Source organism: Oryctolagus cuniculus, chromosome 10, assembly GCF_051225735.1.
Source record: "Oryctolagus cuniculus isolate XC-2025 breed Fujian yellow rabbit chromosome 10, ASM5122573v1, whole genome shotgun sequence".
Classification (NCBI taxonomy): Eukaryota; Metazoa; Chordata; class Mammalia; order Lagomorpha; family Leporidae; genus Oryctolagus; species Oryctolagus cuniculus.
The window spans coordinates 68,642,247-68,667,133 of NC_142876.1; the positions used below are offsets into that span (position 1 = coordinate 68,642,247).

A 24,887-nucleotide genomic window follows, 5' to 3' on the forward strand; every position below is an offset into this window, starting at 1 on the left:
TATAGTGTCCATGCACACAGCAGTCCAATCCGTGAGCTGATCATGTGAAAGGCATGCGTCTTCTATCCAATCAGCTACAGGATCACATGGGAGGCATGCACACAGCAGTCCAATCCGTGAGCTGATCATGTGAAAGGCATGCGTCTTCTATCCAATCAGCTACGGGATCACATGGGAGGCATGCACACAGCAGTCCAATCCGTGAGCTGATCATGTGAAAAGCATGCGTCTTCTATCCAATCAGCTACGGGATCACATGGGAGGCATGCACCTCGTCGCCATTTTGTTGTTTACTTCTTTAGCAGTTCCTTTCCCTGTCAGCGTCATCTTGTTCACCCTGAGGGGGGACGACGTCTCACTCCCTTCGTTCCCCTGGAGGGAGAGCAGCGTCCAGCTTCCCACACCGTTATTTGAGTATTAGGAGGCATACAAACTGGGTTAGGTCTTAGCACAGCCAGGTCTAAGTGTCGCAGCTAGCTAAGCATAGGGCCCCTTATTTTTATAGCTGCACCTAATTTTAGCTTTGGGGGAAAAAGTTTAGGGCTATAATTTTTAAACTTTAATTTTATTTGGGGCAAAGGTGACTTCTTGTTTTTAATAGTGTTAGCTTAAGTCACTCCATCTTGGTTTGATTTTTAAGGTTCTTCATTTATAACAGTATCTCATTGTGGGTTAAATTTAATTTGCATCTTTTTTTTCTTTTTAGAATACATTGATTTTAAAGAGAGAGAGAGAGAGAGAGAGAGAGAGAGAGATATCTGTCACCTACTGGTTCACTTCCCAAAAATCCACAATAGACAGTGGTCTGGGTCAGGCTAAAGCCAGAAGCCAGGAACTCCATCCAGATTTCCCAAGTCCATGGCAGGAGCCAAGTACTTGGGCCATTGTCTGTTGACTTCCCAGATGTATTAGTAAGGAGCTGGACTGGAAGCAAGCAGCTTCCAATATGGGATGTCCATGTTGCCAGCAGCAGATTAATGTGCTGCACCATGACATTAGCCCCCTCATGTCTATATTTTCACTGTTTTTTGCTATTTTTATTTCTATATTCCTACTCTTTTTGAATTTCTTTCTATTTATATATCTTTAGTTTGAGTATTAACTCACTGATTTGTTATTATTTCTTAATTCAAAAAACTGTAGTAGGCCAGAAATGGTGAGCAGTCTGAGGTGTTACCCTAAAACTGCATGAGACAGACAGGGGTAGCCAGACTAACGCCTGCACATGCAATGGGATTACAACAGGTGGTGTGCCCAGAAGCATGCCTGAAGCGTGAAGTCCTTCCCATATGTAAAAGCGAGAATATTTAGACCTTCTATTGGCATAAGGGGAGGATCCTCCTTATGTACCCTTTGCAATGTTAATAAACATTTTGGAGGAAAGACAAAACATATTTCCAATCCATTGCTTCATTTCTTTGAAACTAAGTGTTATGAGCATAAGTATCTTTAATTCTTTTTCAGTGATCACTATGTTTATTTTAATTTTTAATTAGTTTTTACCAGATTCCATGTGATTTATAGAAACAATTCCAAGAACATAATGATATTTCCTCCTCTCTCCCTCTCTTCCCCCTTTCCTCCCACCATCTTTCCTTCTCCCTTTTTTTCAGTTTTTGATATATCATATTTTAAAATTACATTACATTAAAAAGACTAAATACTTCACATAATAAGAAGGTTAACAAGCAAAAAGCAAAAATACCCTAGTTTAGTGGGAATATAAGCAAGGGCTATAAACAATAATTGAATGGTAAAATGACAATTTCACCCCATACAGTAAATTTTAAAATAATCACAAATCATTAAAACTAATGCAGCATACTATTATTTTTTATAAAAGGATTTATTTTTAAATTTTATTTAAGATATAGAAATGTCACGTATTTCCTACATACAGATCCAGGAACATAGTGCTACTTCCCACCCTACCATCCCTCGTACCCGTACTCCCACCCTTCTTCTCCTCTCTCTTCTATTCCCATTCTTATTTTTTACAAAGATCTGTTTTCAGTTAACTTTATACTCATAAGATTAACCCTGTACTAGGTAAAGAGTTCAACAAATAGTATGAAGGAAAAAAAAAAACCAGAAAACTACTGTTCCCTAACAGGTGAGACAAGGGTTGCATAGCATTCTTAACCATTGGTTTGACAAAGGTATAAAACAAAGTTTTACAAAACTATATTTGCAACAATACTGATATACACAGGCCTTTCTTTTTTTTTTCTTTTTTGTTTGCTAGCATCTTTAATTTTAATCCAGGTTCTTGCCCTCACAGAGAAAAGGATTTAAAGCAGATGCATTAATATAGTTCACAAGTGAGAGCAGGATTTATCTGAAAACATACATTGACACATGAGTGTGGGCAACCCCGCATGGAGAGATGCCCATCATGAGCGGGCCGGAAAGCTGCCTATTAGGAGAGGGGAGGGGAGGAGGCCAGAGAACGATCCAGAAGCATGGTCCAGAGCTGAGAGCAAAAGAAAGGCTACTCCCGCGTTATCAGTCTCTTATGAAACAGGGAGTGGTGCCTTAATTGAATATACAAATGAGGTGTAGTTCATGTGCCTACAGTTTCATGGTGCTTCCATGAGGAGCTTAACTTCCACGTGGCCATCACAGCATCTCCTCTTTCCTTGTCCTGGGTGAGACACAGGTGCATGATGGGAAAGTGAGCATACTGGATTGATACATAAATGAATACTCCGGTTTCTCTTCAGATTGTATAAATCTTTCGCCTTTTACTAAAGATACATAAATGAGTGGAGTTAAAATACAATGCTACATAGAAATTATTTTTTAAAAAACCTTCCAGTCTTACTTATTCCTACCTCTCTGCCTAGTTCTCCCATATCATAGGTAGCCAGAAAGGTAACCTCTAAATCCCTCTGGTAGGTCTAGGTTTAGTCACTTTGGTCAGTTTACTGCCAATGGGTCCTTATCACCTTACCCCAATCAGACTTTGTCATGATGATGATTCACCTCTTTACCAAACCCAAGCATGAAAACACAGAGGGTTATCTGTTTTTTGGCATTCATTTCTTTATGAAGGCATCATGTCATATAAAGCTTATTTTAAATAAATGTAGATGCCTTTCTCAATATGTTTTTAAAGCAGCACAGGGATGAGTAAGAAAAAAACTCTACATATTCTATGTTAGTCATACTTTTTGATATATTCCATTTTAACCATCTTTAAGTATAAAATTCAACAGCATTAATAACGTTTGATATTGCATAATTTTCAGTTGCAGGCTTGTGTGTCAACTAAATCAACATTATTGTGTTGCCAAATCACCCATATCATTACAAACATTTTTAATCTTTTTAACTCATTATTGAAAAGGGTACACATCTTTTCATTATTTCATAACTTTTTTTGCAATTTTATAGTTTTGATACCATATACTGTGACACTAGGTTATAATAGCCACAATTATTTTATCTTCTCCACAAATTACTCATCTTAATAATATACAAGAGCTTCCATGACAAGTTCATGGAAAATGTGTATGTTGAAAAAAACTATGCATAATTTTCAAAAAGTTTTTGCAACAAAATATTTCATTTGATTCCATTTTTATGACATTTTGAAGCCCCCTCATCTAAGTATCCTGATTAACCCTCACTTGTGCCTTAAACCCTCCTTGTGCCTTAAAATTCACTTCATTTCATGTGAAGTTATTACCGTTATTACCAGGACTGAGCTGAGAGATCTAAGCGAATGGCACTTCCAGCAGACGGCCATGATTCCATCTAATTTCCTGTTGGTGGATGGCCATGTGAAAATAGATGGAAAGTGCAGGGGTAAAGAGGGAATTTTATGGAATGAAAAACCAAGCCTGATCTTTATGTTATTCAATCCTCTTCGGGATCTCTGTGCTTTCTCTTCTCTGGTCAGTTGACTGTCCTCGGAGCTGCACGGCACACTGCCACCCCATGTGACTCTGACTCATCCTGTTTGAAGTGACCTGGCATTTGGCACTCACGCTTGGAGAGCTGGTATCTTTCCTTCTCCCCTTCACATCTGTGCTATTTTCAGCCTCAGTAAATTGGTACGATGACCCCATTCTCTCTGCTGTTGCCCCCACCCCCCAAGAAGGCTTTACTCCTTGGTTTGTGCTTTGGTCACAGAGGTTGGAGATGGAAAACCACACTCCTTTGGAGGGAACATTCTATTTGTAACACAGTCAGCATGCATTTAGATTTGGCCATGCAGCTTTCCCAGAGGGCATGGAAAACCCTGCTGTTCATATTTATTTTGGTTGAATTAGAACAAAACCAAAATTGAACGGTGAGCAAATGGGCCTTGATGATGGCAGCAATGAGAATGAATACAAATTGCTATGAAATATGATACACCCACATCTAGGCTTTCACTGTTAAAGAATGAACCAAAAAGCTGAATTCATACCAGTGTTGTCTCATCCCTATTCAGTAAAGCACTTTGTATGAGTCCATTTTCTTTTTAAAGATTTATCTATTTATTTGAAAGTTTGGGTGACAAAGAGACTCACCAAAAGGCTACAAAGCCAGGGCTGGGCCAAGTGAAAAGCCAGGAGCCAGGAATCGCATCTAAATCTTCCATGTGGGAGCCACTGGCCCAAATACTTGCATCATCATCTGTTGCCTTCCCAGGTGCATTTGCAGGAAGCAGGATTGGCAGTAGAGCAGAGACTCAAACCTGCACTCAGATACGGGATGCAGACTTTGCAAGTGCTGACTTAACCTGCTTAACCACAATGCTAGCCACTAGTCCATTTTATTTTGCTACTCATGATACTGGTACAGCTCTAAGTTGAAACCTAACACTTCCCAAATCCTCTTATTTTCCTTAAATGTGAAGAAAGCTGTGACATCACCAAGAAAAGCTAAAAGGGAGATTCCCCGAGGGGAAGGGGTCCCAGCAGCTGCTGCTATCATCCTGAATTTCTCCTGGGGAGGGAGAGGAACTGCAGAGAGTGTTAGCAGTTAAGCAAAAATAAATAAATAAATAAATAAATAAATAAATAAATAAAAATAGGTCCTTGCCTCCCTTCAGAAAAGGATTTCAGATGAGAGACACAGACTGGCAGTAAGCAACAGATCCAAGTTTGATAATGAAGTATACCTGACAGATCAGGTGGAAGCTCAGAACACTGAGCCTGATGCAGGTGGTTAAACGCTAGCCACCCTGGCTAATGCTGGGATATGGAAACCCCTCTGATGGAGCTCTCACTACTAATGAGAATCACATCAAAAAAGTAAGTTTTGATTTCTCCTATGAAAGTCTAGTAAAAACACCTGCTAACTCTGTGTTCTCCAAGGTCACTGGATAAACATGCTAAAGAAAAACCCAAGTTTTATTCTCAGTCTTCCCAGCTTTAAATCATTATGGGGCCCAAGAAAGTCATTATTCAACCAACACTGGCTGTAATTTATCACTCACATTTGTAGGGATTTTCAAAAATCAATCACACTCACAAATCAAAATTATTCAAAAATATTTTCCTCCCTGCATACTTATTGTGTCAAATACAAACTGTGAGGAAGATAGAACAAGGAAAAAAGTCTTAAAAAAGTTTTTCTTCTGACAGAAGGAAAACACTATTGCATCCAGGCTACCTAACCCACCCACATTTTTTTAAAAGATATTTTTGTTGGACATAGAGAGCTCTTTATTCTCTTCTAACTTGTAACAGAAAGAGCAACTTTGACCTCACCAGTTGGGTAAGTTCATCTGATAGAAAAATACAAGCTGTGTATTTAAAAGTGAGTAGCAGCGAGTGACTGGTCAATAACAACATTCAAACCAAAGACCACAAATTTGGCCTGGTGGTAATTCAGCCCACTCATCAGTCTAGAAGGCTCATGCTTCATGACCACTAGAGAAAACAGTCCGAGAGCTCAGTGTTTATAGTGAGAAACCCGGGAGCATTGCTAACTGTCTCTACTGGATGTTTGACTTGGGCCACACTGTCAAATTGTCCCATGTGCAACTTACCCATGTAAAAAGGATGCCACACCATTAACTGGGATTTCTATGAAGATCAAAATAAGGTGATATGAAATAAGTGCTTGTTTCTTGTTCCAGCCTTTAAGAGCAAATCTTGGTCTGTGTGACACAACAGCAGCAGTACCAGTAGTCCTGGTTGGTCATCAGTCTCAAATTACAGCTTTGTAGTTTTACTTGAATATAGGCAACATTATATCCCCAACATCATCCTGTAATTCCTCAATTTCATAACAGATGTACTGCAAAGTATCAAATCTGGCACTGCCTACTAAACTGGTTGTAGACATTTGATAGGTTACCTCAATGGACAGTGAGGACACCTAACAAGATTCACGAGTTATAAAATACCAGTGGCTGGCTCAGGAGCATCTGGACTTTCACATGATGCGGCAGGAACAAGAAGCAGAGCGGCAGGATGGAGATGGTTGGGGGGGTGGGGTGTAATGCATTTGGGTTCACAATTCTTTTAAGATTACAATAAATTGAAATATATTGATTGTATATGTATGTATTCTATACACTCTTTTTGAATTAACTGACAAATTGAAATTATATTAGCATTTCCTTGAAGTAGAGTTTTTCATGAAAAATTTTGGAAAACCACTGATGCAGTATGACTTTTCTTTCTGGGGAAATAAAGATGAAATAACTGTCCAGTTCCCATGGCCACCTGGGAACTAAGTGAAGAAGCTGGCTTTCCCAACTCCAAAATTTGAAAAAATGTGTATATATATATACCTAATACCTATACACATACACATATACATAAGCTGGCTTTAGGAAAGTTTAAGCCCCATATTTGGTACTCTATCCTCTTCATATCCTACCAATGTGGGAGCATACAACAGTATTCTTTTAAAAATAAAAAATCCTATTTTAAATTGATCCTGGAATCCAAATTATACTTATTTGAAATGTTTTACTTCTTAACAGATTTTAAAAATTTATTTCTTTGAGAGGCAGACAGAGACCTCCCACCTGTGGACACATTCTCCAAATTCCTGCAACATCCAAGCTCTTGAAACTAGGAGCTGGGAACTCCATCCAGACCTCCAAAGAAGAAAGCACTCAAAACCACTTGAACCATCACTACTGCCTCCAAGTGCCTATATTAGCAGCAATCTGGAATCAGGAGTCAGAGTTGGAGATTAAACCCAGGGTCAATCTATGTAGGACAGAGATAGCCTAACCAATGGCTTAACTCCTAGGCCAAATGCTCGCTCTTGAAATATTTTCGTTTTGCTATGAAACTGAGCATTTATTCAAGAAGTTATAAAGTGCTATTATTTTCAGACATTCAGTGGAAGGAAGGAGGTTTAATTTCCTAGACTGCATACATACCTGAGTTTTTTGGACCCTCTTGAATGAGTCTAAGAAATTCCTTCCAAAAATCACAACTCCTATGTTAAGTTGAAATTCCATCTTATATGAGAGGCAGCGTTGGCATTTTGTGGGGCTGAGGGGAAAGAGACGATGGTGGGCAAAGGAGCAGTCAAGCATCACTTTCTCAGAAAAACACATTGAAATAAGAGTCTTGGATTCCAATGTGTTTGGTTCACGATCAAGGTTTGGTTCAAGCCATTAATCTCTGCAATGGGGCAAAGAAACAGAGTTGTGTTGTATTAGCTGATCCTCATTACCAACTTCATCAGTGCATCGTTTCACATCACTGCAATGCCCCAAAGTGCTGGGCAGGGACCTGAAAGGGTAGGCGTTCACCTGACCATGAAGACTGTTATCAGTCCTTCCTGTTCAAAGCAGAGGAGAAACTGCTGTCTTCAGTCACGAGAGAATCTGTTTCATAAAATGAGGAAAGCAGGATGGGATTCATCCATTTGTTCAGAAAGTTTCTCTCATCTCCTAAAAAGAATTTCAGGCAGTTTGCTGAAGAGGAAAACAATAGAAATCAGAGGCAAACCTAATAGCAGGAGCAGTTAGCATTTGCTTGAGGTAAGGAAGGTGTCGATGTGTGCCCTGACACCAGACTAAAGCAAGCTGGCCTAACATGGTTCTACTACTCCAACCCTTCCCCCAAAGAAACCGTGTTGATGAATACATCTGCAGACTACATTTTGGCTTATAAAGGAGCTGAGCCAGAAATGCATCCCTTGGTGTTGCAGGTAGCTCAGTGCCTTGAAAAGAAATTAATGTGGTGCCTGAGACAGTTTCTCAGACTGCAGAAACCTGAGTAAATGCATAATTTTGATATCAACACTCCATATTGATAAGAGCCAAGGACAGCATTTAGTGGATGATCCTGTGAAGGCATTTCACACTGGTCACTGGCATGAGCTAAAGGGCCTGGTCAGGGTGGTCTGGGGAGAACTGCGTGAGGGGTTATTTATAATGGTATGAAAAGATAGCAGGGAAATTTTAGGAGCCCCCAGAAGAGCCTGGGACTAATGACAGAGGCCTGAGAGGGGAAAGTATGAATCGTCACAGGCCTGGGAAAGAGAAGGGGCAGCTAAGGAAGCTGGAATGCTGGGTGGACAGGATTGCCTACTGTTGGGTCAGGGAGTACATGGCCTGATGCTTCTAATTCCTTCCTTCTCCAGCTAGGGCTCCCACTGCCCAAAGTGAGAACCAAGTGCCTACTTGGTATTCCCAGAGTAGAGGAGGTAAAGGCTAGGAATGCCAGAGCAACCCACAGGACCAGGCCACATGGCCTCAGACAGACCTGAGTCTAAACCTGATTCTACACTGCTGGACTGCTGGACAGGGGTCAACGATTCTGCTTCAGGAGCTGGATTTCCTTCTCTGTGACCCAGCCCCACTCCAGAGGGTGGTGGGTAACAAAAAGGCTACAGTTTCCATGGTTACAGATCCAAAACCTCAATGCTTCCATCCCTCTCATAGGGTCTGAGCTGGCTTCAGATGTTCTCTGCTGCTCTAAATTGAAGAGATCAGATCTGAGTTTCCATAGGCACTGGTTTCTTCCAACCAGGAAGGGGTGGCCAAAATGTCCATGACACAACAGAACCACAAGAACCACGTGTGCCACCAGACTGGGGCCAGGAGTTGTTGTTTGGTGCCCACACTGAGAGGCAGCAACCAAGGACTTCTCCATGGGCCCTCCCAACACACCATACAGGTGTGCAGATGGACCCCTGCCACTGTGGGAAGGGGGCTGGTTTTATGTCCAAGCAGTATGGGGAAGAAGAGGCATATGCATGTAGTTCACCCAAGACAATGCCCTCACAATAATGTCACACACAAAGGCCAGTGATTGACTGGTAGTGAAGAGCCATCTGAAATTCTCTTATTGTCCAGGCAATGTTTAGACATCTACACCAGAAAATAAACACACAGGGCAGTGGGCTCCAGCCATGAAAACTTGCTCTTGTCCTGCAGACGGTCCCCAGGGACGGTGTCCCATGTAGCACAATATACATTACATTCTACACAAGGCAGAAAATCCGCATCACCTATTGCCAAGTTGCTAGGACTCTGGTGAGATTCCTTGATGGAGTTAAACCTGTGATTAAATAGCTAAGCCTTCAGGACATTCAAGCTCTGAATGCAAGAAAAATATTTTCTTCTCAGAAAACTACTTTAGATTAGCAAATAAACAACTTATTACCTTCGGACCTCTTTCTAGATATATCCTGTCTTCAGAGACATAAGCAGGAGAGCACCATTTCTCCAAAAATGTGTGACTATGAGAAGGAACCCAGCAGTTTGAGACTTGCATGCTAATTGAGGAGACCACTAGAGGGTGCTGCACCTGCTACACCACCCACCACCTGCCTTCAAGCTGTGCACCCTGAGGACTTGGGAACAGCAGGGTACTTCAAAAAGTTCATGAAAAATGCAATTGAAGATAAATTTATTTTGGTGCAAAACACTGAAATCCATGCATATATTATTTTCATTATATATGTTTTCCATGAACTTTTTGATGATCCTTTGTATAAATGGATTTCAAACATTCTTGCTCCAAAATAAACATCTTTTAGTTCCTTTTTCCATGAACTTTTTGAAGTACCCCATATGCATGTTTCAGAACTGACATTCTGAATCCACAACTAAAGGTCCCAGTTATTCAGGGCAACAAACAAAACATCTTTTAAAATATCCCTGCCCCAAGGACATGGAAATTACAATAAAAATTAAAAGCAAATTTATTTTAGTATAGTACAGCTTCTTGCAGAAAGATTGCTATTCTTGATCAGTTTTCTAACATTGATCACCACTCTGGGGAGGCTCTTTTCTAAGCCATTAGCTTGTTTCTTTCACTTTGGGCAGTTAATTGAAATAAAGAAACACATGGTGAGGCAATCAGAGGAAATTCTTGTCATTTCAAGGGAAGTGAGATTTTACTTTATTGTTGTAACTATCACTCTGGTTAATTACAGCTTCTTGGGGACAATGCAGAACTCATAAGGAACTAGGATACTTGATTTAGTCTATTTCCTTCATTTTCATGTGTAGGGGAAGACAAATCAGATGGGCTAATGTCAAAACAGAAATAGTGAGTTGGGGAGTTTGGGAGGGGTGCTCTTCCTTCCTACACACTCTGGAACAAAGCCTTGACCCCCATCTGTTGTTGCTAGATTAAAGCTGGTGGAAGACAGAGACAAAAGCAGAATGGAAGTTGTTCCTGTCTTGTGCATCTGGAATAACGGGTGCCCATGGACCAGTGAATGCAAACAGGAGAGGGAAGAGCAATAGAGTCTGGTGAGAGAGACCTAAGCTGCCCTAAGCAGTCTGGCTTTCCAAGATGAGACCAGTTGTCTTTGATGACTCTGCAAGGACTTTCAGGTGCCCCCACTGTGTCAGCAGGGCCACAGCAAGAAGCAGAGGTGCACCCCAATATGCTTCTGTGATGAAGGCTTAATGAAAGGGTGATTGACTAAGGGGCAGGAAGCCAAAGGGATAGTGGCAAAGCCTGGAGCTGAAAATGTTCAGTACCCTATAGAGAGCATGTAGAAGGTTCTAGAACAGCGAATGGAGGAGCACAAGAAGGAAGGGATGAGGGGAGGAGAGAGAAAGACAGGAACTGAAACTGAACCAGAGGATGCCTGTACAGAAGAAATGAGCAAAGAAACAGCTGAGGGAGCTGGAAAAGAAAGATCCCTGGCTCTTACCATCCTTGCTGCAGAGGTCAAGCACATTCATCCAACTGCTGTCAGTCATAGTGCCAACCAATTTGGGAATATGTTGACTGAGAGAGGCTGTGCAGCCTGCACGTCCAAGTGTAGAGACAGAAGGTGGGGGAGCCCAGATTGCAAGGCAAGTAGCACCCAGCAAGTATGACAACACACAGTATGTAGCTAAGCAGGTAGATCCAACCCCAGGAACTTAGCTCCCCAAACAAATGTGCAAATGGTAGTAGGGGATCCAGGACACCCAAGGCAGGTGATATTCTGACATCCTTGCTATAGACAAATACTGAATTCTGGGTTCCTGGCTGTTGCATGCTCCAGCCTGGGCTATTGCAGGCATTTGGGGAGGGAACCAGTAGATGAAAGTTTTCTCTCTGTGTCTCTCTTTGTCTCTCTTTCTTCTCTTTCAAATAACATGAAATAAATAAAATTAACATAAAATAATTTGCCTGACATTTTCTTCTCATCAGACTGATATTTTCTTCTCAAGCCAACCAAATTGCTTTATAAACATCAAATTCTGAAAACTGAGGGTGCATACAGGACTGGAGGGGGTCTGATGACATATCATGTACTAGTTATGAGAAGAAAATGTATTCATTTATGTGGTGTAAGTTTACCTGTTTGATCAGAGCGCAAGAGAAAATGAACATAAAAGAACATTTTTAGTCTTGCCCCTTTTCACTTATGGCAGAGAAAGATAAATACATCATTGCTATTTTATTGACCTGAATTCTATGTGTACCAAGCCTCTCCTCAAAATGAGCTCAACTCACTTGGAGGGAAACATTTTCAAAGTGAATCATATTTTACAGTCCTTTTTGTCCATATCCTTGGTGATCACATTTACTCCTATTACCTTAACTTTTTTCAAAGATCACTTATAAAATTTAGTGCTAACAACTGCCAAGTTCCTGGGGCATTCATCCTTTCAACCAATCATTTTAATAACAGTCTTTCATCCTACCTCTTTGGCCCTAGAGCTCCACGCATGCACAAAATTTATACGAGACTTATTGACTCCAGACGACATAGCAGTTTGTCTAGGATAAGGTATATGAATAGCAAATAGGGAATGGCTTCAGAGGGTTGTCTTGAAAAATCTGGACAGCACGGAATTGGTAACATTTGAGTCATCCAGTGCAGGAAAAGGGAAATTAGTACAACAGTTGTCATAAAGAACAAACCTTTGAACTTTCTATACTTGCTTTTGTTCTCAGAAATATCAGCAGTTTCTCCAACTTTAGTGCAAAATGATTGAAAAGGGCCTCCCCCCCTTTTTTTTAATGGAAAAACTACTTTTCAAGAGCTGTAATATTGTGTGTCCCCAGGGAACTTGGAGTTGAAAGTCAAAAACGAAGGAAATATTCAGTCTAGGGAAGTCCTGGCAGGCGGCCCTCCTCAGAATTGAGAACTGGTGCCTTCAGAGCTCTGTGCTGAGAAACGCAGAGGAACTCAGGAGCTGCCACTGCCACAGCTCTGAACTGAAGCTGGGGTGAGAACAGTGGCGTGCGTTACAGAGCTGCTGCGAAAGGATGCTCTCTCCTGGTACCAAAGGAAAACACAAGGCAAACCAGTCATAAAACTGGGAGCTGGAGGAAGATTGAAATCTTGCTGAAAATTCACATCAAAGTGAGAGAATCCTGAAGACTCTACGGGTTCACCTTCATTTCTTTTGGGAGAAGGGGCAACTCCTAAGTATCTCAGTGGCTTCTAATCTCCAGGGAATGCTACGGGATGAGAATAGGAAATATGACAGCATTTTTATTTTTTTAAATTTTATCTAAGTTATACAAGTTTCATTTATCTCATATATATGGATTTAGGAACATAATGATACTTCCAGTCCTACCCTCCCTCCTGCCCATACTTCAACCTTTCTTCTTCCTCCCTCTCCCATTCCCACTCTTAATTTTTATAAAGATCTACTTTCAGTTTACTTAATGATTGTAGAGATAAACTTACACTAAGTAAAAGCGCTCAACAAATAGTATGAAGAAGAGACAAGGGATGCAAACAATCATCAAATCTCAAAATGTCCATTTCATTCCAATACATTACATTTTAGGTACACAATTAGTTACCTTGGATCATGGAAAACATATGGTATCTGTCTTTTTTGGGGACTGGCTTATTTCACTAAGTGTAATGGTTTCCGGTTGCATACATTTTGTTGCAAACGACAGTACTTCATTGTTTTTTACACTGATTAGTACTCCATAGTACTAGATGGATAGTACTAGATAGATAATTTCTTTATCCACTCAATAAAGAGCATTTTTAAATGTTTAAATAGGGGGTTGGCATTGTGGCATAGCAGGTAAAGCCACTGCCTGCAATATTAGTGTTCTGTATGGGGGCTGGTTTGTGCCCCAGCTTTTCTACTTCTGATCTAGCTCCCTGCTTATGTGCCTAGGAAAGCAGTGGAGGATGGCCCAAGTGCTTGAGTCCTTGCCATACATGTGGGAGACCTGAAAGAAGCCCCCGGCTCCTGGAGTTGGTCTGGCCCAGCTGTGGCCATTGCAGCCATCTGGGGAGTGAACCAGCAAATGGAAGATATTTGTCTCTGCTCCTCTCTCTCTTTCCAATAAACACATAAATCTTAAATAAAAATAAATGCTTAAACAGGATAAAATGAATATCTGGATTCAAGGAGAAATCTTGAAGAAGTTATCTTTGGATTTATAAAGATCGTCCCTTGCCCACATAAAGATTTCTCTCTGGGCAAATATTGAACATGTTTATTGTTCTTCATTGATGCTGCTCTCTTCATGGGATCTTAGTGACTCAATTGGGAAGTTGGGAAACACAAAATGTACAGTTATTTAGTGTAGACAATAAAAATTGCTAACACAATATTTAATTGCTTTTCATTATCACAGAGCCGAATATAACTATTGAGGGTTGAAATGTTTGACTAAAGATTTTTTTAACTGATTTCTTGGCCTGATATCTACTACTGTTCCGTATCCTTAACCCAAAAATATGAAACTCAAAATGTTCCAAAATCTGAATCTTTTTGAGGGCTGAAATAATATCCCAAGTGGAAAATTCTATACCTGTCCTCAGATGATGGATCACAGTAAAACTGTAGATGCATTAAAAATACTTTATAACATTACTTTCTTTTGTTTTTTTATTTATTTATTTTTTTTTTTTTGACAGGCAGAGTGGACAGTGAGAGAGAGAGACAGAGAGAAAGGTCTTCCTTTTTGCCGTTGGTTCACCCTCCAATGGCCGCCGCGGCCAGCGCGCTGCGGCCGGCTCACCGCGCTGATCCGGTGGCAGGAGCCAGGAGCCAGGTGCTTTTCCTGGTCTCCCATGGGGTGCAGGGCCCAAGCACCTGGGCCATCCTCCACTGCACTCCCTGGCCACAGCAGAGGCCTGGAAGAGGGGCAACCGGGACAGAATCCGGCGCCCCAACCGGGACTAGAACCCGGTGTGCCGGCGCCGCAAGGTGGAGGATTAGCATACTGAGCCGCGGCGCCAGCCTAACATTACTTTCAAGCTATGTGCCGAACTTGTATATGAAACATAAATGAAGTTTGTGTTTAAATTTGGGTCCCATACCCAAGATATCTCATGTTTATGCAAATATTGTGGAGCAACTGAGAATCCAACTGGTACTCATATGGGATGCCAGTGTTGCAGGCAGCAGCTTAACCCACTGAGAACCCACTTAACCCTCATAGAGAAGATTTTCTAATGCTTCAGTAAAACTATGAAATTTCCTTTCAAATATTTGTTGATGGATTTATCTAAAAAGAAGGAATAAGGGCCAGTGTTCTGATATAACAGCCTGCGATGCTGGCATCCCATATGGATGCCACTTCATATCCTGGCTGCTCTACTTCTGATCCAGCTCCCTGCTAATGTCCTGGGAAAAGCAGCAGAAGATGGCCCATGTGTTTGAGCCCCTGCTAGCCACATTAAAGACCCTTATGAAGCTCCTGGATCTTGGCTTCTGCCTGGCTCAGTCCCGGCCATTATTCCATCTCTGGAATAAACCAACAGATGGAAGATCTCTCTCTCCCTCTCTGTCTGTAACTTTGAATTTTAGATAAATGAATCTTTTAAAAAATGGTGAATATACTGCAACCTTTCACAGCAGAAGCAAAATTCTAAGCTAATGTCAGTTTTTCTGATGAATAGAAAAGCAGGGGAAAGGCAATATTTAGAAAACTCTGGGGGCCAGCACTGTGGCACAGTAGGTTAATCCTCTGCCTCTGCACCCATATGGGATGCCCGTTCTAGTCCCGGCTGCTCCTATTCCGATCCAACTCTCTGCTGTGGCCTAGGAAAGCAGTAGAAGAAGGTCCAAGTGCTTGGGCCCCTCCACCCATGTGGGAGACCAGGAAGAAGCTCCTGGCTCCTGGCTTCGGATTGGCTTAGCTCCGGCCATTGAGGCCATTTGGGGAGTGAACCAGTGGACAGAAAACCTTTTTCTCTGTCTCCCCCTCTCACTCTCTATAAATCTACCTCTGAAATAAAGAAATAAAATCTTTAAAAAAAAACTGCTGAATTTATCATGCTATGTGGCTCTTGGATAAAATATTTCATATAAAACTTAAAATCTCAACTTAAGCAAAACTAAAAAAACCCACTCTCATGATTTCTATATAGGTTATCATATATAGTTTAAGGTTGAAGCAAAAGGTAAAATTTTTTCTATAGGGAATTCTTGCCATAATGCCAAGTGAGTAAGCAAATAGAATATTCAGTTTGTATCCATTTATGTGAAGCATAACTTTAAAAAGTACAGCAAATATGTTAATAACATAAAACTTAGTAATATTAATATGTATGGGGATATGCAGTATATACATGCAGATGTGACATGTGCATGTATTATGGTGATATATATGTACATGTGTATGTGTATATATATTTGCTATTAGGTTATACAAATATATATGAAGAGAGCAAGACAGGAGAGACTGCAGTCACATACACCAAAACATTTATCTATGGAAATTTGAGTCTTTTGTCTAAGTTATTTCTAACTTTTTAACATTTCTGGATAAGATATTATTTGCCTTTCAAGAGCCACTTCTTAATGCCCATCAGTGCTCTGTGCTCAGAAATACATGGCCTGCATCAGCGGCTCCAACTGGAATCCAGTCGCTTTGGCGATGAGTGTAGTGAAGCTGGGCATTTACTTCACTGGCTCTTTCTCTGTAATGTCATCAAGGATGACTATTCCTAGACCGGGGTCCTGGCTCATCACAAATTGTTATTCCCGAACATTCTCCCTTTCCCTAGGGGTTTCAGTAACAAACCCCTAACCCAAGGTTCTGTCACTGGTCTTGGAATCCTGTACTATTCCTATGGTTTCCCTATTTTGGGCCCACATCTTTTAAATTATCACCTTAATGCCTCTCCACAAATGATGGCATTGACCATGTCACCTTGTTGCTACTGGAAACATAACTGAAGCACCCAGATAATTCATATAACTACATTTCCTGGGGCTTTACTACTAATTCTGTCCCTAAGATTTCCTTGACCATGGGAATTCACTACAGATGGAGCTCGAGATAAGCTCACATAACACTGTAGACTGCACTTGGATTACTGGGAAAGTTGGGTTAGACGAGCAAGGCCATGAATACTTCACTCTTCATGGGGACAGAAAGTCATTCTGAAAGTGTTGAGAGTCCTGGATAGTCTTTATAATCATCCTGAAATGAGCTCACTTTCATTTTTACTTCCTAATTTTAATCCATTTTATCTGTGGATTTCCTGATACAACCAATGTCTTCCCTGTCCAGGTTTGCATTATGTACTGAGAACAGGAAGGAGTTTCTGTATCATCATAGGAAACAACTGGCATAGGTAGTGTAAAAGAGGGTTTCAATTTTATTTTTTTAAAGATTTATCTTATTTATTTGAAAGACAGAGTTACAGAGAGAGAGGTAGAGACAAAGAGAGAGAGGTCTTCCTTTCACTGGTTCAATTCCCCAAAATGCTGCAATGGCCGGAACTGAGCTGATTTGAAGCCAGGAGCCAGAAGCTTCTTCCAGGTCTCTCACATTGGTGCAGGGGCTCAAGCACTTGGGCCATCTTCCACTGCTGCTTTCCCAGGCACGTCGGCAGGGAGCTGTATGGGAAGTGGAGCAGCTGGCACTTAAACTGGCACCCATAAGGGATGCCAGCGCTGCAGGCCAGGGTTTTAACTTGCTGCACCACAGCACCAGCCCTAGGATTTCAATTTTAAAGCAAAACAAACCAAAATTCCACTTCCAACAATGATGATGTAGAGAAGGCTAGAATTAATCCCCAGCTGTAAACAACACGTGTCTGAAGAAACTGCTCACCGCATGGGGCAAATGAAACAATTATTGGTGCTCACTCACGGCCAGGAGTGCTGTTTATTGTACCATCCAGATTGGAACATGCCTTGCAGCACACAGGACCAAAGGATGAAAGCTCAGAGGGGCATTGCCTCTATAGAGGGACCAAACTTGTCTCTTGCCAAAGGTGGATTGTTGTGGCCTTAAAAAAGCTTAAGAGTAAGATTTTTTAATTATTAATATTCACCTACTTAAACGTCAGAGAGTTCACCTGTTGGTCACCTCCCAAATGCCTGCAAGAAGCCAATGCTAGTCCAGGTTGAAGCCATGAGCCAGAAACTTCAGCCTGGTGTCCCACACAGGTGGCAGAAGCCCAACACTTGAGCCATCACCTGCTCCCTTCCAGGACACGTTAGTAGGAGGCTGCATGGGAAACAGATTAGCCAGGACTAGAACCAGCACTCCAATATGTGATACAGGTGTCCCAAGCAGAGGTTTAACCCTGTGCACCACAATATCTGTCCCAACAGCAAGCTTTAAAAGAATCAGTCTTTCCAAAAAGAACGACACTGTGTTCTAGACTATGTGTAACTATTTATAGAAATAACAAAAATTCCCCAAAAATCAACAACTTGAAACCACAATATTGGGCATTCAATGAAAAATGTCCAGCTGTGCAAAAAAGCAAGAAAAGACAACCCATAATAAAGAAAATTGTTGGGGATGGTGTGGCGTAGCAGGTAAAGCCGCTGTCTACAGTGCCAGCATTCCATATGGGTACAGGTTCGAGTTCTCACTGCTCCACTTCTGATCCAGCTCTCTGCTATGGCCTGGGAAAGCAGTGGAAGATGTCCCAAGTGCTTGGGCCTCTGCACCTACATGGGAGACCCAAAAGAAACTCCTGGCTCCTGGCTTTGGATTGATGTAGCTCTGACTATTACGGCCATTTGGGGAGTGAACCAGAGAATGGAAGATCTCTCTCTCTCTCTCTCTCTCTCTCTCTCTGCCTCTGCCTCTCGGTAACTCTGCCTTTCAAATAAATAAATAAATTTTTTGAAAAATAAAAATAAAGAAAATGATCAGTCAATAGAAATAGACCCAGTGATCTAAAGGGTAGTAAAATTTAAACAGTTACTATGACTATTCCATATGGTAGGAAGGCACAAGCATGATAATGCTTTAAGTACACTTTCAGTGTATTAAGCAGATGTGTTAAAGTGATGGTCAACACAGGTTAATCATTTTCAGATGAAAATTACATTAAATGAGGAATAATTATAGAATTATCAGCAGACAGTATAAAATTAAAAGACAACAAATTTTAAAATATAGTAATACAAACTACCAAAAACAAAACAGAGAGAAAAGGACAATGTTTTTCATTGTAAATACTTGTTTTATTAAGATAATTTATTGTTACCTTATCGAGTCTACTAAATAAAGAGTTCTACAAAAAGTAAAAATATTAGGGGCCAGTGTCATGATACAGCAGGTAAAGCCACCACCTGCAACACTGCCATCGCATGTGGGTGCCGGTTCTTGTCCTAGATGCTCTACTTTCTTTCTGGCTCCTGATAATGGCCTGGGGAAATCGGTGGAAGATGGCCCAAGTGCTTAGGCCACTGACATGCATGTGGAAGGCCTGGATGAAGTATGTGGCTCCTGGCTTTGGCCTGATCCAGCCCTGGCCATTGTGGCCATCTGGGGAGTGAACCCCAGTTCACTGAACATGTTCAGTTTCATCCACGTAAATTAAATTTTTCAAAGGTCACAAAATCATTAAAATTGTAATAGCACATAATTCCTACCAATTTGTTCGACAAAGGACAATTACTAAAGGAACGACACATGTATAGTTAGAGTCCCAGAAGAGAGCAAAAAACACACTTGAGATCCGTGAGAGGGAGTAAGGGGAAGGGAGCGGAGGGAGGGAGGAAGGGAATATCATTATGTTCTTAGACTTACATCTATTAAAAAACTAATAAAATTAAATAAAAGAGAAAAAAAAGTGTTAAAAAAAGAAAATATAATCACTGAAAGTTTACAAACTTAATGAAAACAGTAAGCTCCCTAAAATGGGAAGGGCAATGCCCTCTATGCAGGGTAACAATGAAGAAAGCTATGTCAAGGCACGAATTATAAAAGAAAGCAACAAAAAAATTAAGTTTTAGGAAAACTAAAATACTTCGTCTTCAAAAGGCAATGAGAAAGCAAGCCAGACTGGGAAAAACGTATGCAAAGCATATATTTGATGAATACATAAAGAACACAGAACTGAATGATTTAAAAAAATTGGTAAAATTTTGAGCAGACACTTTGCCAATTAAACTATAAAGATGGCACAAAAAATGTCTAAAGATGCTTAACATCATTGATTGTCACAGAAGTGCACAGTAGACCATCATGGGTGCTGCTACACAACTATGAATATAAGAACATGTAAAATTCTAAGGAGGCTGATATTGTTGAATACCGGCAAGGAGCCACTCATTCTGTGCTGACAGAATCATACAATGGAACAATTGTTTTGCAAAACAGCTTTTCAATGTCTTAAACATTAAATGTGAACTACCACATAAGGCAGTAATTTTACTCCTAGACATTTACATAAGAGGAATGAAAGCCCATGTTGACACAAACATTTTATGCACAAGAAATCATAGAGAGTTTGTTTGTAATAGTCAACCCTCAATGTCTCTGAGAGACTGAACTGTGTCCTCCACCCCCCAAAATCCAGATGTATCTCAGAATGCAGCAATATTTGGAGATATGGTCATAGGGCCTTTAAAGAGGTGATTAAATCAAATGATTCTCATTCACTCTAACTGATGCCCTTATAAGAAGAGAAAATTTGGAGGTGGAATTATGACACAGCAGGATGAGCAATCACCTAGGACACAGAGAAATACAGGGTGCACATGCCCTCAAGAAAGTCCAGGGATAAGACTGCCAAATGCAAGCCTAGCAGAGGCCTCGGAAGAAAGCATTCTTGCTGACTCCCTGATCTGACTTTCAGCCTCCAGAACTGTGAGATAATGCACCTCTGTTATTTAAGCCACCCAAGCCATGACGTTTTGTTATGACAGCCCTGGAAAACTAATACAAGATCCATCTATAGATGGCATATAAACAAATAATTGTGTATCCAAACAGAATATCACACATGCTACAATGTGAGTGTACTAAGGTACTGAGAGAAAGAAGCGAGACTTCTCCCCGAAAATGCATGTTATATGACATGTGCATTAGAAATGGTAAAATTCTAGAAAGGTACAAAATTCTGGAAAATGCAAATTTATGTAAAGTGGCAGAAAGAAAGTCTGCAGTTGCCTGGAGATGGCAGGAAGTGGATGGATTACAAAGGAGCATGAAGATATTGTGGGAGGTGATTACATATTCCTTATTGATTGTAAGTTTTCTGGTGTACACAATTCAAAACTCATGGAAACTGTACATTTTTAATGAATGTAGCCTGGTGTATGCGAGGTTTACTTTAATAATACTGTAAGTTCTTTGACAAATAAATCAGGTGGCAAAAGTCACCCAGTAGTCTTCCATCCTCCAAATGACACCCACTCTTAGTAGAGCCACCCCACAACTGAAAGAAGGAGATACCTGTAATTGATGATTATAAAAATGTTACTTCTGGCCGGTGCCATGGCTCAATAGGCTAATCCTCCACCTTGCAGCGCCGGCACACTGGGTTCTAGTGCCGGTCGGGGCGCCGGATTCTGTCCCGGTTGCCCCTCTTCCAGGCCAGCCCTCTGCTATGGCCCACATGGGAGACCAGGAGAAGCACCTGGCTCCTGGCTTCGGATCAGCGTGGTGCACCGGCTGCGGTGTCTCTCTGTCTCTCTCTCTCTCACTGTCCACTCTGCCTGTCAAAAAATAAAATAATAAATAAATAAATAAATAAATAAATAAAATGTTACCTTTTCTTTGGGCCATAGTGCCCATTTCATTAAATTGCTTATCATAAATTCAAATGATGCAGTTCCCCAAGTAATGTGCCCAGAAATAACAAATCCTGAAAAATGAAAAGCCGAAAGTAATGGGAAAAATTTTATTTACCTTCTTAGGGTATTTTTCCTCCTCCCACATTTGATGTAATTTCAATTTTACAATGACCAATTATTTTTCTAGGTTTTGTCAATTCAAGCACCAAAAACGACACAGGACTCTCTTACAACACACCAGTGATCAGTATGATGCCTCTCAAGGAATGGCAGAGGTCACTCACACCACCTCTCATTCTTCTTGCCTTCAATCCTTGTTTAGCTCTGACATCTTATTATTCACATTATTCACTCTTTCCAGCTGATCATCTAAAGACCTAAAATACAAAGCCCATTTTTTAAAAGCAAGTGCAGCAACTGGCACTTTGCTTTGAATTCAGATAGGGCAACTTGGGCAAAGAAGCCCCCTGAAAGTATGAAACAGAACCTGGCAGATTTGGTGAGGTGACGAGAGAAGACCCACAACAGCAGGCAGCTCTTGGGGAATGGGATCGGCAGAGACGCTGGGAGTGTGCAGACCTTCCAGCAGCACTTGCTGGAAGGAGTTGATTGGTACCTTGGACAGCACAGGATACCTGCAGGACAGTGATAGAAAGGTGTTCATGGCTCATCCCGGCTCCTTTACCGTTCGGTCCAAGAATCTTAGAATCACTGAAAGAAAATGAAATAATCTGCCCAGGGCTGAGGCTCTCCCAAGTGGAGCTAGGAAACTGTGAGAGGATTGCACTCAACTCACACCTGCTAAAGGTCAAGCCACAGAATGTTCCAGCACATTTGGATAAACAATCCCAGTCAGTATCTGCCAGCCTTCATCATCTCTCAGCTGGGAATAACCTAATTAACTAACCAACCAAAATGGGTTTCCAGTTTAGTTCTTCCCAGCCAGTGAAGTGCCTAAAAAAACAACTTTTTGAGAAAATCCCCTGTTAAAAAACCCTCTTCAGAGCTTTCCTTGTGGGACACTATTCAGAGCTGCCTTGCCTGATTCAGTGTCCCCAAATGGCAACTCTTTGCTTCACAATTAAGTACAATTTCTTTAGACCTCTTTACATAAAGAGCTGACAAACTCTTCTGATAGCCTCTGCATAAAGTCATGACATTTCCACAGTCTTGCTGAGTTTCCAAAATTGCAAAAATCCGTTTTATTTAATGGCAGGGAAATAGAGGCCCTTGGGGGTTAAAAGGGTGCCCAGCAACACACAGCTGTTTACAGGCAGAACTGGGAAAGAGCCCAGGTGTCCTACTCGGGTCTGTGTTCTTCCCACTCCCCCTTTATGTCTGACTTGGAAGCATCAGAATGCTCTTTGATGAAAACCAAGCTTTGTTCATTGCCATCATCCAAGAGTTTGTATCATTAATGATTACAACAGGTGCAACTATGAAGCATACAGCCACTCTTCCAGTAGTGGTAGTGATAGTAAGTTCATTGTCTTCACCTGAACGCTGAGGAGCTGGCAATCAAAGGAAAATCAGAAGGAAGCGGCACAGAGGAAGCAAGGGTGCTATGGTCACTGCAGAGGCCAGGCTGGCATTCTGAGCTAAGGCAGTTCCCACAGCTATGAGGCCACTAGTGTTTTTCCCAATATTGAAAAAATTCTGTTCAACTAAAATAAATAATGGGAAGCACCAAAATAAGTCCTCTGTGGCAGTGGGTTATTGGGTCAGGTAGACTTGACTATCACATAAATGATAAAAATATAGGAAAGCTTTCAATGCATACCTAAAGACACAGAATCAGAAATGAAGACGCAAGCATATAAACAAAGGTGCCCACTCCTTAGGAGCATTAGTGGGAACTGCATATAATCAGCACACTTTCAACTGAAAAGGCAACCACACTCAATGACTTCCCTGAACCACTTTGATGATCCGGATAATGTTTTCAGTTAACAACACAAGAGCCGTCTTCCATTATCATGAGTATTTTCTCTTCAGCATTAGTTGAAGTATCTCCAAGCTGTATAGAGCTAGACTTCCGCTGGTACAATAAAAACATAAATAATTAATCTGACTTCTGTTGTCCTTCCTTTAACATCTCTTAGCCCCAAAAATCCATATATCACTTCAATAAAAGGACCTTATGTTTTGTTTGGGTCCATGTGATACTATTTGATCTTATGCATGTGACACAGCAGAAGTAAATCAACTGCTTGTTTTATGATGTCACAAAAACATGACCACTCTCGGTACATCCAGTAGGAAAGAATCACAGGGCATAGATTTCCCTGGAAACTGACCACAAATTTCTCCTTTTTGCAGACATTTCATTCTTGAGTCTCCAACCCAGATTAGTGAGTCACAATCAACTAATTTCAGTTAAGGAGTCCTTTCAAGATTAGACAGTGTTGGAATGGCAAGAGCAACAACCATAGCCTACCAAGTGCCAGGTACCTAAGACCCTTGTTTTAAATATTCAAACAAAATCATGCCTGGTTAATCCTATTTTCTGCATTTTACAGAGTTAAAACAATACTGGAATTGCCTAAATTCCTATAATTAGGAGAGAATGGAATTAGACCAAGTTCTTTCTGACTTACAACCCCAATAATTAAAAAGAGGGTGAAGGGGGATTCAGCCAGTATCTTCAAAGCAAGATTATAACCATTATTTGCAGCCAAAGGGAAAGCATCCCATTGTTTAACATGCTTTGGGGCAGTAACTTCTTAGATTGTTTGGATATCCCAGTTTGGAATGTTCAACACAGGTAAGCTTGGTATCAGGGACTAGGCAGGAAGTTAGATAGGAATAAATTTCTGGGAGATTTTCCCCACAACTTGCATCTCTATGGCCCTATACCATAAATCCACCCCCACCCCTTGCATGTCATCTACTACATCCACTTTCCAATGATGCACCTGTGTTTCATCTGGAACTGGAAAGGAAGAGACCATGATGGCCATGTGGAAATTAAACTTCATGCAGAGGCATCAGAAAACTCACACACACTAAACCTTTCCCAAACTCCACTCCATCATTGTATTCAATGAAGGGACTACCCTGAACCACATAAAGGTAACTGTTGCACATAGGAGCAGCCCTTTTGACTTCTTGTGCCTGTTGTTGGCCCTTCCCCCATGTTTTCTCCTTGCAGACATCTCTCTGGCCATCTCACGGCAGGTATCTCCCATCTTGCTAGTAAAGCAGGCAGCTTTACACTCATGCATATTCTCACTCTTTTTCTTTAAATAAATCCTGTTCTCATATATGCACCTTACTTACATCCCTGCCTTGAGCTCTACCTCACAGGGGTCAATAACTTGGAATAAATATTGGGCTACATATTCTCACAGCAAACTCAGATCTCAAATGTTGCTCCTTCAACTGAGCAGGTTCTCCTTCTCCAAAATCCCATCTAAACAGGACCCAGTGATAATAAAAAATAATAAATACCAAGTAAAAGTGCAGGTTACAGCTAATTCTTCCCTTTCAAGCAACTTCTTAACCCATATACATTACATGTAAGTTTTGAAATCAC

At 41.0% G+C, this 24,887-nt stretch overlaps 1 long non-coding RNA gene across 2 annotated transcripts; it reads right to left on the minus strand.

Moving 5' to 3' along the window:
* Positions 1-1,827: 1,827 nt before the first annotated feature.
* Positions 1,828-24,887, minus strand: LOC138843961 (uncharacterized). 2 transcript variants are annotated; one of them, XR_016214159.1, is made up of 5 exons: positions 21,591-24,887; positions 21,012-21,274; positions 7,718-7,882; positions 7,340-7,586; positions 1,828-2,644 (listed from the first exon to the last, which is right to left on the minus strand). It is a non-coding gene; the product is annotated as an uncharacterized LOC138843961 (long non-coding RNA). The 2 variants fall into 2 exon arrangements; XR_016214158.1 differs by having other exon boundaries at positions 1,828-2,747.